Source organism: Centrocercus urophasianus, unplaced genomic scaffold (genome assembly GCF_019232065.1).
Source record: "Centrocercus urophasianus isolate 14NV4802_14NV808 unplaced genomic scaffold, USGS_Curo_1.0 seq_29, whole genome shotgun sequence".
Classification (NCBI taxonomy): domain Eukaryota; kingdom Metazoa; phylum Chordata; class Aves; order Galliformes; family Phasianidae; genus Centrocercus; species Centrocercus urophasianus.
This window is the reverse complement of record NW_024884855.1, coordinates 4,584,507-4,604,644: the sequence shown is the minus strand read 5'-3', so window position 1 is coordinate 4,604,644 and position 20,138 is coordinate 4,584,507. Positions and strand designations below refer to the sequence as shown.

The 20,138-nt window shown below is 42.5% G+C and overlaps 1 long non-coding RNA gene across 2 annotated transcripts; it reads right to left on the bottom strand.

Moving 5' to 3' along the window:
* Positions 1 to 364: 364 nt before the first annotated feature.
* LOC122165343 lies at positions 365 to 19,989 on the bottom strand. Of its 2 annotated transcripts, XR_006170452.1 has the most exons (4): positions 17,630 to 19,989; positions 4,088 to 4,122; positions 2,633 to 2,735; positions 365 to 780 (listed from the first exon to the last, which is right to left on the bottom strand). It is a non-coding gene; the product is annotated as an uncharacterized LOC122165343 (long non-coding RNA). The 2 variants fall into 2 exon arrangements; XR_006170453.1 differs by lacking the exon at positions 4,088 to 4,122.
* Positions 19,990 to 20,138: the final 149 nt, after the last annotated feature.

Here is a 20,138-nt window from a genome sequence, read left to right as displayed (position 1 = left end):
TGGAGGATTGCACCTCGTATATGGCAGAGGGGAAGAGCATTTGGCTTAAGAACCTCTGCAGAGAGGGTAGAAACCTTAGCTCATACAGCCAGCCTTAACATGAGGAATACTTTAATTGCTCTGGCCATCGTGTAGACTTAACCAGTTCCTGTCACCATGCATTGCCTAATGGCAATGAAAACATTGCAAAGTTCTCCAGTTTAGCTGACTCATTTCAGTTACAAAGAATTCTTATAGGAAATGTTTAGAGAGCTCCTGTCATGTTCTGCAGATGTGGGCGTCACCTCTTTGTGCCTTTCCATGCTAGAAATGCTCTGGTCAGTAACTGAAACACATCCATGTTCTGTGGGAAAGGATCCTGACATGGTTAAAGAACAAAGAAGGAATTAATCTTAATCATACTGTTGACAAGTACTACTTGCCACCTTAGAAATAATCTGAAAAGCTGGCTTCCAGATGGGCTTAAACTGTTGCATTAACATAAAAACAACTTTTTGAAACAGGAAATACGCCTGACATCCAATGTGTTAGGCATTAGTACAGTCTGAATGGAAGCCAGTTCTAGGAAGACCTCAGTAGTTCAGACTTTCTGACTTCATTGCACTTCATAAAAATATTGGATCTTCAGGAGAAGCTTAACAAGACTGGAGAGCCCATCAGCACCGCTGGTGAATACAGATCACAGTGTCCTACCTTGACAGCTGCAGTCCTTCTGTAAATGTTCTGCCATTACTGCCAGCATCCAGCTTATCCACTGAGAGTGAGAACAGAATCATCTTCCTAAAGAAAAGCAACCAGAAGAGCAGCACTTTATTTCCAGAATTTTCAAAGCATATAAGGCAAATACTAGAAAAATATATACAGGCCAGTGAGGCTGTGAAGTTACAGTCCAGTATGGAGCATAATTAGTGCGACTCTACAATACCCCAGCTCACACAGCCAAGCAGAGCAGTCAGCAGTGTATTACATGCTTTCTGGTCGCTGAAAATTTGTAGAAAAAGTGAATATCCCTCACTATTCTATGTGTTTTAGCCAACATTTTGTAGTTGTATCCCCATCTTGGAGTATAAATGAAACATTTTTTTTTAATCATGGAGTTATTATCTAAGTAACTAAACATGGTGACTTTCCTTAAATAAGCAAATTTTGCTCTGAGATCAGAGCATGTCCAAGCAACAAGTCTGCACTGGTTTTCTGTGAAGCTAAAGGCAGCTTGTCATCTAGCAGCCTTCTAAACTGAATAACAAAACTGGGACTTGAAACTCAAAGACGATGAGAAATCAGAAGATGATTGTTCAGGAATTCAAATATATTGAAGCCAGTAAATTAGCAAGCTTTCAGCTTGTCACGAAAAGATGATAAAGGCAAAATCAGGATGCATTATTTTCAAAACCTGAGGAGCCCACAAAACCACACTTGCAGTAGTGAATTATGTTGCAAAATCTAACAGTGCTTGTTTACTCCAAATAGAAACTGTCAATACTTTAAGAGCCAAATAAGAAACATCAGCTCATGTAAATGGTATCTGGAAATGTCACACAGCATGAAGTGACTGCAGAGCAGGCATGAAGATGTGAGTATGTTTTTACTTGCACCTTTGGAGTTTTGATAGTTCAAACATCAAGTATTTCTATCCAAATAATTACAAATATTGTTGAGGAACATTTGAAGAACTGTAGCCCTGCTACAGCTTGAGCTGGTATGAAGCTCGGGCAGCAGACACTTCAGAAAAGCACAGCAGACAGCCCTGGATTTGCAAGGCAAAGTTCATCAGATTGTGAAGGCTTCCTTACCAGTTACAGGGTCATTTACGAGAAATGTGCAGGGTGAAAGTGAAAGGTGCAGACTGGTTTCTTTTCATGTCCACATATATCTCTGTATTTTGGCTATACTTGTATCTTGATTCTTTTAAAACACAATACAGCAATTACTAGCAAACAGACCTCCCTTGTAGATAAGGTATTTTCACTTTCATTGTTTACATAAACGTTAAAGCAGAGGGCGAATTGTGTTCTCCTGTTTTAACCTATGCTTTGACAGAGGCCCTGCTTTATTTGCATTCTGGTGCCTCTGACCCTCCCTTTGCTGGGAATTCAGGGGTTTTGGTCCACTTCAGACCATGAGGACCCCAGCAGTCACCAGTGGGACAAAGGAGGCTGGAGTGCAGTCAGTAGGGCTTTCACACTCTGTTAATTGATGCAGTCCATTTTACACTCACTTCTGTATGTCAAGTAATTGGGTAAACATCTCCTTTGGGTGCCAAAAATAGTCTCCAGGCCCTATTTTTTTTTTTCCCCTCCATTGTTAACTATGGGGAAAACCATTTTGTTAACTAGACTTAACCACGCTGATTAAAGGAACTTATATTTCAGGGCAGACTTTTTAAAATGTGAGCAGGCTGGCCCCAATCACTTCCCAGTTCCAATTCTCCTGGTAAAATTAAGTATTTGTATATGGGTTAGATTCAACATATATAATGTATATAGAGGTCATAAAAAACATTGGCTGGCTCAGCCATTCTTGGTTTTAAGTAACTTGCAGGATCAAGGCTGAGAAGAAAAGTCCTTATTAAGAAAGCCTAAAGTTCATACTCATAGGAGTGAGCATTTAAATAGTGGCACATTTTACTCACAGGTGGCAGTGTTCACTGAATGCCCTTTTTGCTTGAAGCTGCTTTCTCTTCTGTTTCTTATAAACGTAATTGTATCATCCTGCATTCTTGCTGGACACATCAGCTGGGGAAAACAAATTCAAACCAAAGGAAATGGAACTGAAAGTAATTATTTTTTAAATTCACCCTGCAAAATTAATGTGTAAAACAGATTATTTCTATCTAAAGACTGCATTTCCCACCCTAAAACTATAGCTACACCAGTGCTTCTGTAATCTTTATCACACAGCTGTGGAGTGTTACTCACTAATAATTGCAAAGACTTGCAAAGTCAGGAGAGAGGTAGAGCTGTGTTGTTCTTACAGTGAGGGGAACGCTTAAGTTTCTGTTCTTAAATTCAAAGGAATTTGCATGTTTTGCAGGTTGCAATTTACATTATCTTGAAATTGAAATCTCTGATCTGTAATCATGCATTAAGCTGCATGAAATTCCCGGTACATGAGTAGGAGAGGATTTATTATTGCTTTGTTGTTTCATTAGTGTAAAACAACAGATGCTTTAGGAGAAATGCTTTAATTTTTCCCAGTAGCCATCTCTCATCCAAGCATGTACTGAACAATGAGTTTCCATCATGGCTTTCATTTGCTGTGTTTCATTCACAGTTATACTATCTACAAGTGTCTAAATGTACAGCACCTCATTTTAATAGCTCAAATGTGTTATCTTCTTGTGGCAGCTTATAAGTAAGCAGACTGTGCATTTCAGAAGGTGAGAAAGGGAAGGGGCAGGTTCCACGCAGGCAAGCCCTGGCTGTCTATCCTGTTCTGGTGGAAGGGAGCTGCTGCCTCCACTTCCCAGATTTTATCAAGTGCTACAGCTTGAACTGATGCAGTTTGGCCTCTGTGGAAGCAGGTTAGCTGTGATCATGGAAATACAAGGTTCCTGTGAAGGTGCGATGAGACATCTATAACGCAATTGCAAACCACAAAAGCTCTGAACTTTGTCTAAGCTTGGCCAAATGCCTCAGGAGGAAGGAGAGCTCCCCTCTCCCCACTACAGAGCGGTCTGTGATTATGCTCTGCTTGGAAATGAAGTATTTCTCGCGTCTTTTCTTTCTTTCTTTCTTTTCTTCCTTCATTGCTCACAGACCCTACAATAAAACATCTTTTTCACTCTGCTGCAGTTATCAAGAAACAGATGACTTAAAACCTGGGAGGCAGTGCAGCTGCATAGTTCACAGACAGGAAATACTGCACTCACAAAACGTTGCAAACGCATAACTAGGACTACTTCTACTTCAGCAGCAGCCTTGGTCCTGTGCAGAGGTTAGATACAAATTCTAAGCACAAGTTCGGTTTTTTAACTTCCCCAGAACTTCTTTCTGGGCCAAACCTGCTGTTAATTTTAGCATTTATTGGCTACTGTAGCTAAGACTGAATACTCATTTAAACTCACTAGGATACGAGTGGTACTTACAGTATATTCCAGGAAACTTTAGCTCACATTTTCATCTGAAATACAATTACATGCAAAGTATTAACATAAGACACAAATGCATTATGCTTTTCTTTGACTACAATTCCTTACTGCAATTTGATGTTTATAGGACAATTGTCACTATTTTTGCAAACTGAAAAAAACCCTCATCCCTTCAGTGTCTTCATTAGAAACATTTTCTTTCAATCATCTTTTAGATCCACCAGTTTTATCCAGTAGTTGACCAGTGAGATCACTTGAGAATTCAGGCTTAGATCCCTTCCTGGCACCAAGAGACTCAAGCACATAGTTGTCAAGCTCACTGTGAAGAGATGACCTTCCCACGAGCCTATAGAAGTAAGCACTCTATGGTCTTGTGAATTCACTTCAGTGCTCAAAAAGGCATTCTAGAGCCACTGAGCTACAGACAGAAAGAATGGGACTTTCCCTTAAGCCTGCAGGTTTAGGCATTGATTTGAGAGAGATGAGGCACTGAGTCCTGGCTCAACTTCAAAAACCACTTATGTACTTTATCTAATAACTGCTTAAAGAATAGTATTTAACAGGACTCAGAGGAGACACCAGAAATTCAGCATTTCCCACTCATAGGTGAGTGCTCAAGCTATTAGGCTCCAAGTCTCCCTTGGCTAACAAATATTCCTCCTTCCCTTTCATTGAGCAGAGAACTCTGCTTAGCAGTTAGGACACCTTCCAGAAAGGGGAGGACTCAAAGTTTGACTGTCATCGTGCTAAGTGGAGCAGAAATCTCAGTTTTCCATATACTGATCACCTGCCCCAGCAACATTCTCTCAGCTTGCTTGATTTTTTAAAGACTGCCTTTCTTCGAAGACCTGATTTTGAAGAACAGAACTCTCTAAACCTTTGATCAATGTGTGTGAGCTCAAGAGGGAGGAATGTTTCACACACACCTCTGTAGGCAGTAATTCCTTACTGGCTGTTACCATGGCATGCCGGCTACTTTGGATCTGCTTTCCGAGAAACTCAGCTCTCCATGTACACTGCAGAGGACCATACTGGTCCAACACCTTATCTCAGAAGCTTCACAATTCTATCTCTGTGTTGTGGCAATCCTCTTTTCTGGCTTTTAGCCTAATTAATAAAAATAAGGTCACCAGCCAGTCTGTTTTAGAACAGGGCTTAAATCCATGTCTTTTTAGTTCTGATTAGTACTCAAGTGACTAGATTGTCTTCCCTTGCAGGGCCTGCTTCCCAATCTGTAATTAAAAAGATGGCCCCTGCAAAAGGCTTTGTCATACACAAATGAAAAGCATGGTTTAAACAGCAGTTAGTATTGTTTTTCACCTAGTGAGCTTAGTTTGTCACACTTAGAGACAAGCAAAGCAGGTCTTCAAAGTTTGAATTGCTATGGAAAAGCATATCTACTTCTGGGATGCATAGTTTTTTTTATTTCCTGTATTGGCATACTATATAAGTACACTCTGATTGCATGCAATGAGATCACTGGCAAAAGATGTAAATAATACATAAGAGAAAGCAATGGAAGTGAAGAAAGTGGACACAGTTGAGGAGAATTTAGATGATAAAATAGTGAGATGACAGACTGACTGAATACTCATTCAGATGTAGGGACCTGAACATATTTGCAGTGGCCACCCCAACTCTTATTTGAATCTCCACCCTGTCATTATGACAGGTAATAGAAAGGCAGTAATGTTCTTCTGAACTTAGCCTGTAACTATTTTGTCAATAATGAGCTTTTACTGGATGTCTTCAGCATGCAGGGATGAAAACATGATGGTTCCATCCAGCAGAGGGGGCTTGCCAGCAAGTTTTTTTTGAATACAAATCCAAGTGATTTCTTTGGAAACTGAGCGATATTATAACTAAACTGACTTTTATAGGAACTTGCATAGTATTAAAGATAAAAGCAGAACTTCCTGTGAACAAGAGACACAAATATAAACAGACAGAATACAGTTTGAGTGTTTTTCTGGTTAACTTTGTTTCCCTTTCTTTTCATTGTGGCTTTCCTATTTCACCAGAAAGCCCTTTCAGTTATAGCTGACAGGCACAGTGCACAAGAGAAGGTTTTTCTCCTAATTCCTTTGAAAATCTGAGTTCCAGTTCCTATTAAATCTGTCCCTGCAAACTACTTCAACATATGTACAAGAGAAAAACAGAGGAAGACATTGAGGGAAGCTCAAGATGGAAAGTTTTCCAAGCCATCACAGAGCTCTGGGTTGAAAGGCATGACATGTCATCCAGGGGCTCAGAACACTGCAGCACTGTTACTGAATTATTTTAAGCCACATGGAATTTTAAACTGGCAACCTTACAATACGGTGAGTTCAAAAGAGTGCATGTAATCGAGGGTCATGGTGTAAAGAAGCCCATTCCAAGTTAAAGCTACATGCCACAGTGCCACAAATTAAAAATGAGCTGGCTAGTCTTCTGGCAGAATTCCTTTTATTTCATCGTTAATTGCCCCCAAACCTGTTTCTTTGCTCTGTTTCCATTCACTCAGAAGAAAAGTGCAGGCAGGTGCATTCTTGAATACTTGGGAATTTCACAACTTCATTATTTCTTATGAAGACAGTGAGCAGTTTAATGGAACTGCTGAGCGCCACTCAAAATCTGATTCTTTTATCTCTATTGGGAACCAGCTGCCAGTTTTAATGACTCTGGCAGAGGTAATTATTTTCATCTCTGTGGCTCCAGATTCTAGTAAAGGAAATATTGACAGTGATGTTGCCCTGAAGTAACCTGAAGTGAAATGCACCCCAGCGGTAGCAGAAGCTGCAGGTGAGTCACCACGGCCATACGGTGCGATGCTCTCCCTCGCCGACATGAGGGCCATCCCAGCACAGCAGCGGTCATTGCGCCTCGCAGGGATGCAGGTGGGTGCAGCAGTGTGCAGCAGCCCAGGCTCTGCCTGCTCACCTGTTAAGCTCTGGTAAGCTCTTCTCAGAAAGCTGGATCTCGGCAGCCGCTCTGTGCTTGTGGGGTACTGGGACTGCTACCCACGTGGCCCAGAAATTTTCCTTAAGTGCTAATATACTTAAAAAAGGAGTGTATGGGGGAAGAGAAGTAGAATTCGAGTCACTCGGTGAAATAAAATTCAGAAATTAGAATTTCTGCGTGGAAGCAGATGTACTGTGCTCACAGTCTATATCACTGTATTTCTGATAGAAGTGCTGAGCTACAAGGGCTCTGGCAGTGTTTGCCCTCAGGCCCCCAACCAGGAGCCAGGCACTCCCAGTGCTCCCTCCCTTCTCACTGTCCTTTGCCAACCGCTGCATCCCTCACCTCTGCCCTCTGCTCCTTCCCAGTGTCAGCTTGGGTATCCTCTCCTCAGGGGCTCTAGGTGAAAACCCTGACTCTTGCTTTTGAGATTGGAGCATTTCAAAACATACCAAACCTTCCACAAGTCACAGCTGTGAGAGCAGCAAAAGATTTATTGTCTGAGAAGCAGCAACTCTGTAGTGGCTTTCATCAAACACAACGAACTGCACAGCACTGTTGTGTGCCCTACTGGAGGGCACTGAGGAAAAGAGGATAGAAGTGTGTCATTTTGGGAATCGTAGGGGTTGGAAGGGACCTCCAGAGATCATCGAGTCCAACCCCCAGTTTGCAAGAAAAAAATGAATCCACTTAAATGTTGATGACATGAGTCAAGGTACGAGGAGCCTGCGCTTCCCAGAAAGAAGTTCAGTAACGGAACCACAGATATGCTTCAGATGCTAAATGGAAAACTGGAGAAGGTAGGTAATTCTCAGAACAAAAACCAAAACTGTCTGAAGTATACGTTAGTGGAGACAGAGAAAGAAAGTAAAAGACAGAGAGCATGTTGAAAGTAAAAGAAGTGTTGAAGAGTAAAAGGGTATCAAGCAGGAAGTTCAGGAAGCAATTAATAAACAACAGGCTGGAAGGCAGAGAAAAGCAGAGCGGAGTAAATTTTTAAATCTGGGACACTGGTATTTGTTCATGCAGAGAAAGGTCAGATGGGGACAGAGTCCAAGCAGAATTGTGGAAGAAGCCAATACAGAATCAGCTGAGACTAACACAGGATGAAAAAAAAAAAAAAGAAAAAAAAGAAGGAGAATTAGGAATAAGAATGTGAGCTGGAGGAGATGAGACAGGCTAGAAATGAGAGAAGAAGAAAAGAAGCAACAGAACAAATACTGCACGGGATAAGGAAGGGAAAACAGAACAGCCCAATCTAGCTTAGCTGATGGGAACTGCAAATCTCTCAGATTTGCTTTACTAACTGCCAATGCCAAGTGTAAAGCTTGGCAGGTACAGAACGTTTTGCACACAGAGGCAACCATCTGCACAGGTTCAGAACGGACTAAAGGAAGTGTTATCTTAAATGACAGAGAAGTATCAAAGCCATGAATCCAGAGGCATGACATCTGACAGCTTCAAGTATTCTTGGGCAGATGAGATCCTAGATGCTGCTGACCTAGAAACTACTCAGCATTGCTGTTGCTGTTATTTTGCCAAGGGCATGGCTTCTTCCAGCATGGATCATCTTTCTGAAGATGCTAACCTTTGAAGGAACAGTACGTACATTAGAAAACGCATTATAACCAAGTACTTCATCATCTCCCACCCATTCAGCATATTTACACTCTTTAAAATAAAAAAGTCATTCTTCAGTCTTCTTGCACACAGAAAGAAAGCAATAAAAACTTCACCTTCAGGCCACCAAGAGATACAGGTAAGAGCCATTTAAACTCTGTTAATGGAAATCCTAAGAACTTTCACATGAAGATCTAACAAGAATCCAAGCAGACAGGTGTTTTACAGGCATGGGTCACTGACAGTTTCACAGGAAGTTCCAGCAGCCTTGCTTTTCTACAATAAGATCATTACTTTAAGACAACAAAAATATTGGGCCATATTGTCAGGTTTTTTCCTCCATGGATGAATAGAGCCCCTCTTGATATGGTGCAAAAAGAGAAGTAGAAATACCCTGCTAGAAAGGGTGTCTGTGCTGAGTTCCCAGTGACTGCAATGGCTGAGTCACAGTGGGTTCTTGGACATGCAGGGGAGTTTTGGCAGGAAACCGCCTACCACTGTATTTACAGCTCCACTTCAGCTACGCCATTTGACTCAGCTCAGTACATGATTTTTATCACTCTGGATGCTGGCGACACATTTGCACAGAGACACTTTCCAAAAGGCCACCGTGTTCAGTGTTGGACTTTGGTGAGGCTTCCACATATTAACTTCGATGGAAGAAGTGCTTCCCCTTCTATCCTTTTACCCTCAGTACAAAGTAACTTTTCTCCATCAGCTCTGATGCCTTTGAGTTATTCCTGGCATGCACCCATGTTTTTCATTGCTGACCTCTGTCATGTTTTCATAGGAAATACTGTACCAGCATAGGTACCTACAGTAGCACATCAAGCACATGGAGACAGAGTCCTGCCCTACCATAGAGCAAACTGTCTTCCTCTGGCAATTAAAGTAATGAAACAACAAGAAGCTTGTATCAAAAAAACACACTGCAACTGTAGCAAAGCTTCTCTTTATACCTTTCTTCTTTGTAAAGCATAGTCTTATCCATAGAAAGCTATGTTAATTAATGAGATAGTAATTGCAAATTCTAGCACTTGAAGGCTGCAAGAGGCCTTCCTTGTCTTTACCTGCAAACTCTGTCCTAGTTTTGTGAAAGAGTTTAGATCACACATTTCACTAGCACCCCTATGTCACTCAGCACACAGATATGTGAGTGGGCAGATTTCAGGTTGCATGTACAAATGTAAATCTGATATTACCAATTTTTCAGTTTTAGATTTTGTAAGCACACAGCATCCATCAGCAGAGCCTTTGCACTGGAGTGCAGGACACAAGGCAGGTCCTGGTGTGCGCTGTGCAGAAGTACAAACTGCTAATTAAGAGAACACTAATTACTCTTGGGAACAGTGGTGGGGTGTTTGTGCAGGTGTGGAGGACCTGCCTACGTTCACAGCACTGGTGGAGCACTCTCAGACTAGGACAGCTCCACAGCCCAAACCCTCTGAGTGACATTCCCAAACCTGCTGCTTTTGCACAAGCCGAAGCCCTGGAAAATGGAGCCAGGAGCATGTATACAGACAAGAAAATACTTCAGCTGGACCCAGCCTACAGAAAAGTTAATGCAAGTTAAAACCAGCTACAGGACTGCTGGGGAGCTGCCAGCTCCACTTTTAGTGCTGCAAAGTTAAGGAGAGTGAAGTGAGAGGGAAGCCTCTTTGGGCTGTTCCTAATAGCCAGCAGAAGCAATCAGTTCCTTCCTGCACTGTGGGGGTCTCTGCTACAAAGCAGCGACTGCCTTAGCAATCTATGTTGGCAAGTTTGGGCACTTAAGTACTTCTTACACTGCACAACATGCTGCTTATAGCTCACGTTTTAGAAACAGAATCCGCTCTAGCCCTGCCTTCAACTACACGCTCAAGAGATCATCATACACAGAGCAGAGGAAGGATGCTGAATGAATCACAGGAGACAACCTGCTGGCCAGAAATGAGCAGGCTGTACCATTCTGGGCATTTTAGGCAGCAGGTCTGTCACACGCAGAGGATTCATTATGGTCTGACTAAACTGAATGAATGCTGTGCTGCGAAAACCAATGGGTTTACCTCCTTGGTGTGAAGACAGTATTAGTATTTCCACTCCCTCCAAACCGCTCCCCTCCTACCTGTCTGTCACGACCAAAGCCACATGTTGGCACAAGATTAGCAGAAAATAACCGCACTCTGACCTGCCTGCCACCCGCTAGTGGAAACTGGGAATTCACAGGAATTGAGGGAACTGGAGGCAGTTCACAGGAGTTACACTCTTGGTACCACAATTTATCTTCAAGTTGATATTTTAGAGTTTCAAATATGTTGTTCAGTTTCCCTGAAGTTAACCTTTACGGAAAAAAAAGAGAGAGAAAAACCCGCAGTCTTTCAGGGGGATCAGAAACCAATTTCAGGAAGCACTATCAACTTTGATGGTAAATGCAGCCACTGAAAGTAAATGCATTCTTCTGTGTGTGTGCACTGGATTAATATTTTTACTGAGTTTCATACAGAAACAGAGAAGGAAAACTGCAGAATGCTATGTAATACACTGCTGGAATACTACAGTGCTATTTATTGCAGACTTGTCAGGACCTGAGTGATTGTCAGTGTGGTCCATGAGGAAGCAAGAAGCTTGAACCAGGTGAGATGCTTTTTCCAGCTTTGACATCTGCGACCCTTCCTTGGCAGCAGTTGATGGCTATGGGAAGTGAAACAGGACAGTTTCACTCACAGAATAAGAGGAAAATATGTGAGAAAAGTCAGGATGAAGGCAGGAAATTGGAGGGAGCTAAGTGGTATTCTTTCAGCTAATTCAAAATTGGTATTTGGAAGTGAGCTTCAAATATCTGTGTTTTTCATCTCTTCAAAAATAAGCTATTTTTAGCTTTGAAGTGGTCTGGAGCACACTGCTCTGGTCTGGATCCAAGTCTACTTTTCCATTTTGCTAAGAACATCTGCTTGGTGATCCTCATCACAATGCTACCCGCAGTACCTCGGATTCTGGGGTCAAACCTGACATGAAGACAGAGCTGTTTGGCCAGGAGATAGTCCCAAGGCACTTGCGTCCCATCCCTTCCAAGGAACCAGAACACACTGCAGAGCAAAATCCTGTATCTTCTTGGATGAAGAACAATATTCCTGAGAAACATCCTAGGATCACAGACCCTCTGCTGCTGTTACTCAGTTTATGTACTATTTTAACTAGACATTTTCTGAAGTGCTTTGATGAAGCTTCTGACAAGCCTTCAGGAAAGAAATGTAATCTCATGAAATATTTCCTCCCAAACAAAGCATGGGCTTTGTGTGGACCGGGGAGGATACTGGAATGTTTTTAATGTATCCTGAAATTCTGGGTTTCTGGCAGGACCCTGAAGCCAAAAAAACCCATAAGAATGTGCAGGATATTACCTGTAAGTGCTCCATCTCTGCTATGTGAAGTCATGGCATTGTATGAGCATTAGAAAGAGCTCTCCCTGACTGACTGGAAAATCTATATTCCCTGTTAGTATTTTAACCTTTCCCCATAGACACTGGGAGAGAGGATGTTAACCTATTTGTATGGGAAATCATTAGAAAGAGCATAAGATTTAAATTCACATTCATCAGTTTATTGGAATTTCTTGGTATTATTGTACTAGGTGCTTAATTGCATCTGTTTGCTTGTAACAATTCTCAAGGGAAATAGCCCCACTACTTGACACTAGAAGAATTATATCAGGGATACATGGATCATTCTGTAAAGCCAGAAAGTCATGTACAATATTTTTGGCACCACTGCAGAAACTGAGAGGTTACTCAGGTCATGCTCCGAGTAAAGGTATGAGACAGGGTAAGAACAGGACAACTGGAGCACAGAACTAAATAGAGGGACAAATCTAATCTGTCTGCATACAAGAATAGCCCCATCCACCTTACCAAAAGGTTTTTCTGTAAGTAAAGTTGTCTTAAAATGACTTGGGGGTTGAGGTCATCACGTGTTACTACTCACATGGTTAATAAGTTTCTGAAGTTCACCTTGGCAAACTCAATTTGATTTGTGTGGTTCAGCCTAATGCTTTCTCTAGACTCACTGTAAGAAAATTTGGCAGTATTTTGACATTATTATCAACTGAAATAGATTTACAATTGAAATACAGTATAACATTTCTTTCCAGTGTAAGACAGCTGGTAACAGGACTTCTCACAGAGTCAGAGGACAAACCTGCCCTTGCAAGTGACTCACCATGGACATCAAACCTCCCGACAACAGCAACTGAGAGAGATGTCTACAGAGCTCCTAGAGGAAGCCCTCCAAGCTGGGCACTCTTCCTACTTTCATATTCTCAATTGCCTAATTTACTGAGAGGCCTGAATGCTATGTTATACTAATTTTACATAACATAATATTTCTTAATCCATGAGTATTTGTGGACAGAGCTGTATCTAACTAGCACAGATCTTTCTAAAGTTAGAGAATGCTTCACTAACATATTTGGACTGAATTTTTGACTTTCAACCTTAATTACAGATGCCAAAAGTTCTACATTTAAAGGACTTTTATATCAGAAATTGCCAGCTGACTCTCAAGAAATTCCTAGAAATTCTGCTGGAGATGGAATATGATGGAGCTAACCTTGTTGAGTCCCCAAGTAAAACTGGCCAAGGTTTGCAGTCAGTCTGGGAAAGGAGGATGTCTGCATAAAAAAAAATCCTTGCTTTACATGAGTAGTTATGGTGGTGGTTTTGTGTTTGTTTTCTTGGCAAATGTGGAATTAATACTCTGGTTCTGAAGTAGATTGTTAAACCATCTATCAGGATCTATCCTTCTTCCAGGAAAGAGGAGAGGAACAGAAATCAGGCACATTTCTCAGTGAATATATTGAAAATTGAAAAAAATAAAAGTAATTTTACCTATTTCTTGTCCAGATTTTTGCAGACATAAGTTATGTAACTAGCCAAGACCATAAGACAATCATGAAACAATGCAGGATCCATCTGTGTGTTAGAAGAGAATGCATGTTCACTGTATATGTGAGCACTTACATACTACATAATCCTGGGTCCTTAATATTTCATTATCATACGAAATTGAGTAGTTCATGATTTTGAGATTAGAATGGGATTGTAAAAAGATCAGTTGATTAAAGTAGCAATCACAGTAGGAATACGGAGGCCAACACATCATGCAGTAGGAAAGGACACAAAAGCCATTTTTTCATGGCTGAATATTAATGGTGATTTATTCACGTCGAGGCTCGATGATTTCAAGAGTTAAAAATTCAACCAAGTCATCTGAAAATGTCTCAGTGCATTGTGAAAGAAATAGAACTGCCCACCTGGATCCCGACGAGAAGCTGCAAGAGTCTGAAGCACAGTGCCACCACCTTCTGACCTTTCAGCTTCCTATGTGCTACTTCTGGATCCTCTAACAACACTCTGTCTTTGTTCACTTTCAGAACCCACTTTTTTCCCTTACAATTTGGATTGTTGAATCTCTCTATATTCAAGAAGATAAAGCTGAGGTTTGGATCCATTTGACCATACTAATAGTGAATTTTATTCTGTTTCTGTGAAACTCAAAGGTGAGGGAACATTAAAGTCATTTGCTCCGTCTCAGCCCAACCATAAAAGTCTTCTCATGTTAGTTATGCCTATGAATGAAATGCATCAGGCACTGATGCGGCAGCCTTTGAATTACTTTAGCAGAAGTTCATCATTTGTATGTGGTTTGAATAGATGGAATCATGGGAGCACCAGAAAGGGCATCAATCTGCCATAGCAAATTTGTAATTATATAAGCCATGCAGGACACAGTAACTAGACACTGATAACAGAAAAGTGGCAGAAAATGCCTGTGAGAAGGGAAAACTGTAAGAGCAGAGGGTAATGATACCATGAAAATGGTGACAAAGAAACACTGGAGGTCTTTTTGGATTATAAATGAATGCTTTGTTTGCTATCCTCAGCATCCTCACTCACAAGTAAATTTTCCCCCAAGCTCTTCATCCCATCATCCCCTTCCTATGGAGGGCTCCAACTGCACATATGAACTTTAACCTCAGCTCCAAAACAGCTGCAGCAGAGTTCAGTGCCATGGCTGATTTCCCTGTGCCATATTACAGCTCCTCATTCATGAGCTTGGGATCTGAAAATGCACAGGAATGGGGAAGTGGAGAAATAGAGAATGTGGCTTCAACAAGGGAGAGAGCTGCTGTGGCAGTGATAAAGGCAGTGGAAGGGGAGTGGAGGGAGCTCGGTTGTTCTGAGTCTCTGTGGAAAAGATCCTACAGGAATTGTGGTTGTCAGATGAAGTAAAATTAGCACCTGGCTCTGAAGTGCAAGGTACATGTTTCTCCAGCCAGCACTGAAACCTCTGTAGTCCAGTAAGTGTATCTGGAAGCCAAAATAGCATCATACAGTTCTGCTTTGAAATATCCAGTTCAGTTTTTATTGCAGCAGTTCTCACACATGAAAGGCAGCCTGCTGCTTCTGCAATTAGCACCAACTATTAGGGACCTAGAATTCCTCTGTCAACTGTGGAGTTTGCTCATACACACAGACCTACACATGAAAACCCACCAGAAAGCATGCTGCACCTTCACAACACTTCTACCAATAATTTAAAGCTTTTTTTCTCTTTTTTAAAAATCAGATAATAACCAAGAAGAATGTCTAAACTACTAAAATGTCGATAACCCAAACCACATTTTTGTACAGTTAACTGTTTAGCTTTTGAATTCATAAGACTAACACAGATCTTGATTTGACGTGCTTAACATCAACAAAGGAACTTCCAATGAAGAACAGGCAGGGTCCAAGGAAACCAACATTAACTGCTCCAGAAGAAGGAACTAACAACATTTAAAATAAACAATTCCAAAGTAGCCAGCTTAGAAAGAAACTTCCCTCACAGCCTCAGAGTACTCAGGACTTCCTTGATTTATGACAGTTTATTTCTCTTGCAGAGATGCATTTCAGAGAATTTGTCTGGAATGCTCAGGGAAACTCACGAGAAGAGAGGCGCAGCTCTTACTCAGTATTCGTACACTGTTAAGATTAATTAGCTTCACTTTCCCCAAACACTGCTTTCATCTTAGCTAGCAGACGTGCACATCCTCGTGACTAATACTCACTGGAATCCTTTTCAGAAGACAAAAATACAAATTTCTAGCATCCATCCTAGCTGGGTGGGAACTGAACTGTACATTACCTGCAGAACAGTGTGAATTCCAGCCCAGACAGAAGGGCTGGTTCTGTACTACTGGCTACCCCTTGTCTGGGCACAGGCACGATGCCTGTCACGGCTTGAAAACCAGCTGAGGACATCTCAAACTACACCTTGTTCTTGGAATAATAACTTATGTATGCTGCCATGGAGAAACAAATGTACACATCATTCTTCAATGATGCATAGCTTCGTCATTAATATCAGAATAAAGCGAGTCATCTTTACAGCCACTTGCCTACAGGTAAATGCCTAAAGGAGTGAGAGGGTAAGCTGTACTCAGCAGGCTCACTCTTTTACCTCTGAACTTTTAAAGTGATAATATGGGCAGCATGAAAATGGAGATGCGTAAGAAGTGTCTAGTCACAGCAGTCAGATTTTTTGGGCATGTCCTATTTAGGTATGTCAAGGTCTGACCTTAATGCCTAGTTAAAGTGGGTGATGGAGATTCACAGTTCTCTCAGCGCTGCAGGTTTCAGAATGTCTGAAAGCAGACTCAGAAGCAATGTGGCGTCTAATTTACTTGCAAAATCAAAGAATTCCGATTTCAAGGGTTTCATTTAAATGAAAATTCAGATTCTGAAGAAGAAAACAAAACCCACTAAAACAGGAAGGACGGTATTGTGGTTAAGTTTCTAGTACGGGGCTCTGAAGACCTGAATTATGTTCCATTCCTGGCCCTTCTGCAGACTGTCTCACTCTCTGACTTTAAGCAAATCACTGAACCTCCTGGTGCTTCAGTTCCCCTTTTCTATAAATCATGTTGCTGGTTTTGGCAGTTTAGACAATGTGGACAATCTGCTTCATGTAAGAGATACCATTTCCAGTAGAAGCACAAGGGAGGAACTGAGGCTCTAACCCCAAATTGCTAATAGCAATATATGCAATCCTATTCACTTGAATCACTCTTGCCAGAAAACAACAATCTATTTGGCCTGGAAAAAAACTTTAATTGCTCATAAAAATAACATAAAAATATATATATTCATATCTTCATAAAAATAACAAAATTAGCTGTTTAGACATTCATGTATTAATTCCCACACTGATCACTTGTTTGATATACCAAACTCTAAACACCACACTATTCCAGAGACATGCTGGCCTGCCAATTAATTCAGTTGCACCTAAGAATTACTGCCAGCTTCTAAAAAAATGAGGAATGACGCTGAAATGGGGAGTGCCTGCTGATTTTCTAATTGTTTCAAGTTTTTTTAGCACTTCATAAAGAAACCTCTGCCTACATTACACTGCTGCTAGCATGGCTAAGGGCATGTTTTCTGAGAAGAAAAAAAACAAAGAAAGTAAAAAAAAACAAACAAAAAAGGGGGAAACATCATCTGCATAATGTTGCCAACAGACACAGAGCCCTCCCACCTTTAAGCCCACCTTCAGACCCATGCTTTTCCCTCCCTGCCTCCTGACAGACCTCTCCCTGCACCCCATGCACTTCCAGCTAGAGAGAGCAGGCCTTGCTCCTGCTGCAGAAACGTCTAGGGTTTCCTCTGAATTTTGTTTCATTTTCCAAGCCAATGTTTATGAAATAGGAGTCAGGGCTCTTATTTTAAACAAAAGTTGAGTTTGTTCTTTATCTAAATCTTAGGAGCTTTACTGATGAGACCCTTCAGATTGCAAGTGTTACATTCCTGACCTAAGAAAGAACACAATCCTTTTCTTTCACCCTAGACTTTGCCTTTTTTTTTTTCTTCTCCTGAGACCATCAACATGGAAGAAAGGTACCTTGTAATAAGGAGAAAGACAAAAAGGAGGTCTGAAGTGTTACACAAGGAAGGCTCTACTTACCAATGCCTAATTCACCTTGCCATATGCAGTGAGTGCTCATTAAGCTGAGTGTCAGCAGAGATTGCAGTCATTTAACTTTGCAGCAGTGCTTCAAACTTAAGTAATTTCTGGAGGTCTCATTTCCACGAGGGCTCTGCACAGCAGCTCTGCATCGGCTCCAGATTTATGCACTGCCCTCTACTGGGTAAAGGAACCTCGTTTTAGCCAAGAGTAACATAACTTCATTCAAACCCACTGGAATGGAGCTCTTTCCAAGGCCCAGATGGTGGGGCTTTTAAGGGATAGAGGGGGTAAGAAAGAAAATAGAAGGATGAGGATAGAGGCTTGCAAAAGGAAATGTGAGTAGAAAACAATCAAGATATCCTAATAAAGCTGAACTTGTGGGACCATCAAGTCTGAAGTCCCAACTCCTCCTGTCCCAAAGTCCTCATTCAGGGTTCTTCGTATATTATGACTGAGACATGCTTCTCCTGAGCAAGCCATTCTAGGACACATTATGGAGCATCCCAGGTGGCAGTTCACATACAAATGACACCAAACTCCTTGGGCAACAGCCTGATGTGCTTGCCCTTCATTGCCTGTGCTGGTAGGGTGGCTGGGAGCAAACCTACCCAGTGGAGTCCTGTTAACCTCCGAAGCTTTGCAGCTAGATATTATTACCGCATTCTTGTTGAATGAGGAAGACTTTTTGGACAGACGCTTTGTCAGCTACTCAGACCATGGCAGCCAGACTGCACGTGCATCCGGAGGAGATGTCTTCCCCTTGTGATCTTACAAAGTCAAAAATTACATGAAAGTGAAACAACTTTCCTGGCACACCTGCGGCAAGCAGCAGCCAACCTCCATCCCACCTGAGAAACACTGGGCTGCGGTATGGCCTGAGGGCCTCAGCGATGGCAGCAGGAAGGCAGCTCGGGTGCTCCAGGGCCTGGCTGGGATTTAAAAGATCTGAGCTGTGGTTTTGGCTCTGATTTACCTTACTGTGACACACAGTCAAGCACTTCCAATCTCTGCTCCTTGGAGGGGAGGCAGAGAACCTGACCTATGCAGGTGTTAAGCTGTTAAGGTTGGTTGCGCTGTGTTCAAACAGTGTCTTGAACAAAGCAGCCTTTGAATCTACTCACTGGCTGGAGTGCACTACAGCAAAGCAAAGAGCAAAACATTTCTCGCTATTGCATGTTTGAATTCTAAATAAGTTTCAGTTCCACCATTCCTGAATGCTTTTGTTTTACAGAGAAAAGCAGCCCCCACACACTCATAGTGAACCTCAGCTCAAGTTCAGTTGCTCACAAATGGTTTGAAAGAGAATTGTGAACACAAAGGGAATCTCTGTGCCCGTTCTTAAAATGTATAATGAGCTCTGCTTCTCCAAATTCATGACAACCATGCTCTCACATGACAGAACACGAGCAGTAAATTTCAGTGACTAAAGCATCACCAGAAATTTCCAGGCTCACCTACAGTATGCCAGCAGGGCACTCTATCACCATGAGGTTAACTCAGTTTGTGACCACACTGGGTTTTGAAAAGAATACTGAGTCCCAAAACATGAAATGCATCCCCTCGAAGGGCAACTAATGAGCTCCTTTTGGGCCTTACTCCTTAATCTTCTGACAGAAATATTTCCTTTTCACTGTCAGAAAGCATCATAATGACTGCAAGGGGAAATTGTCCTCCCTCTGCTCCTGATGTGAAGCAGTGCTACTGCAGCATGCATCTGTCACACTGTGCAGCCCCGTGCTTGGAAGTGACAAATTCATGACTCGATTCCAAAGTCGAGAGGACCTGCTTTCAGGAGCAGATCAACCCCCGGCTGGGGTTTGCAAATCTCCCTGAGGGTGAGCAGCAGCCCCAGCAACCCGCACCAACTGCTGGCGAAGCCAGAAGTAAAGTTGGGGATCTGAGCAGCAGCCCCAGCAACCCGCACCAACTGCTGGCGAAGCCAGAAGTACAGTTGGGGATCTGAGCAGTCACTTCTAAATCTGATTGCCCTGCAGAAAACCCCAGGGAAATTCTGCTCTGAGAACTCCAAAACCAGGGCAGCGTAAGGGCGGTCCTCCCAGTCACAGACTTCTCTGAGTGCTTTTATCAATCAACGCTCACGGCTGATCTAAACGCACTCTCCTTCTCGGACATCACATCCTCTCACCCTCCCCGTCCACGCTGACCCACACTAGCTTTGAGAGCAGCCATCACTCGGCACATCCGACATTTCCCACGTCGCCTGTCCGCTTTTCCTGCGGCCGTGCCCCACGCCGGGCTCGCGACCGAACCGAAGACGAGAACACCTCCCACCGGACCGCGGCAAGCGGGGCACCGCGGCCGGTAGTCACGACCGGGGACGGGCATCGGGACGGAGGCTGAGGCGGTGCCGAAGGAGCTGGCGAGGCTCGGTCGTGACTCACGGAAAGTGAAAGTGAAGCAGCGGCCACGTGTTTTCGGGGAAGGGGAGGAGCGGACAACCGCCACCGCCGCCGCCGCGTTAAATAGCGGCGGCGATGCGCGGGCC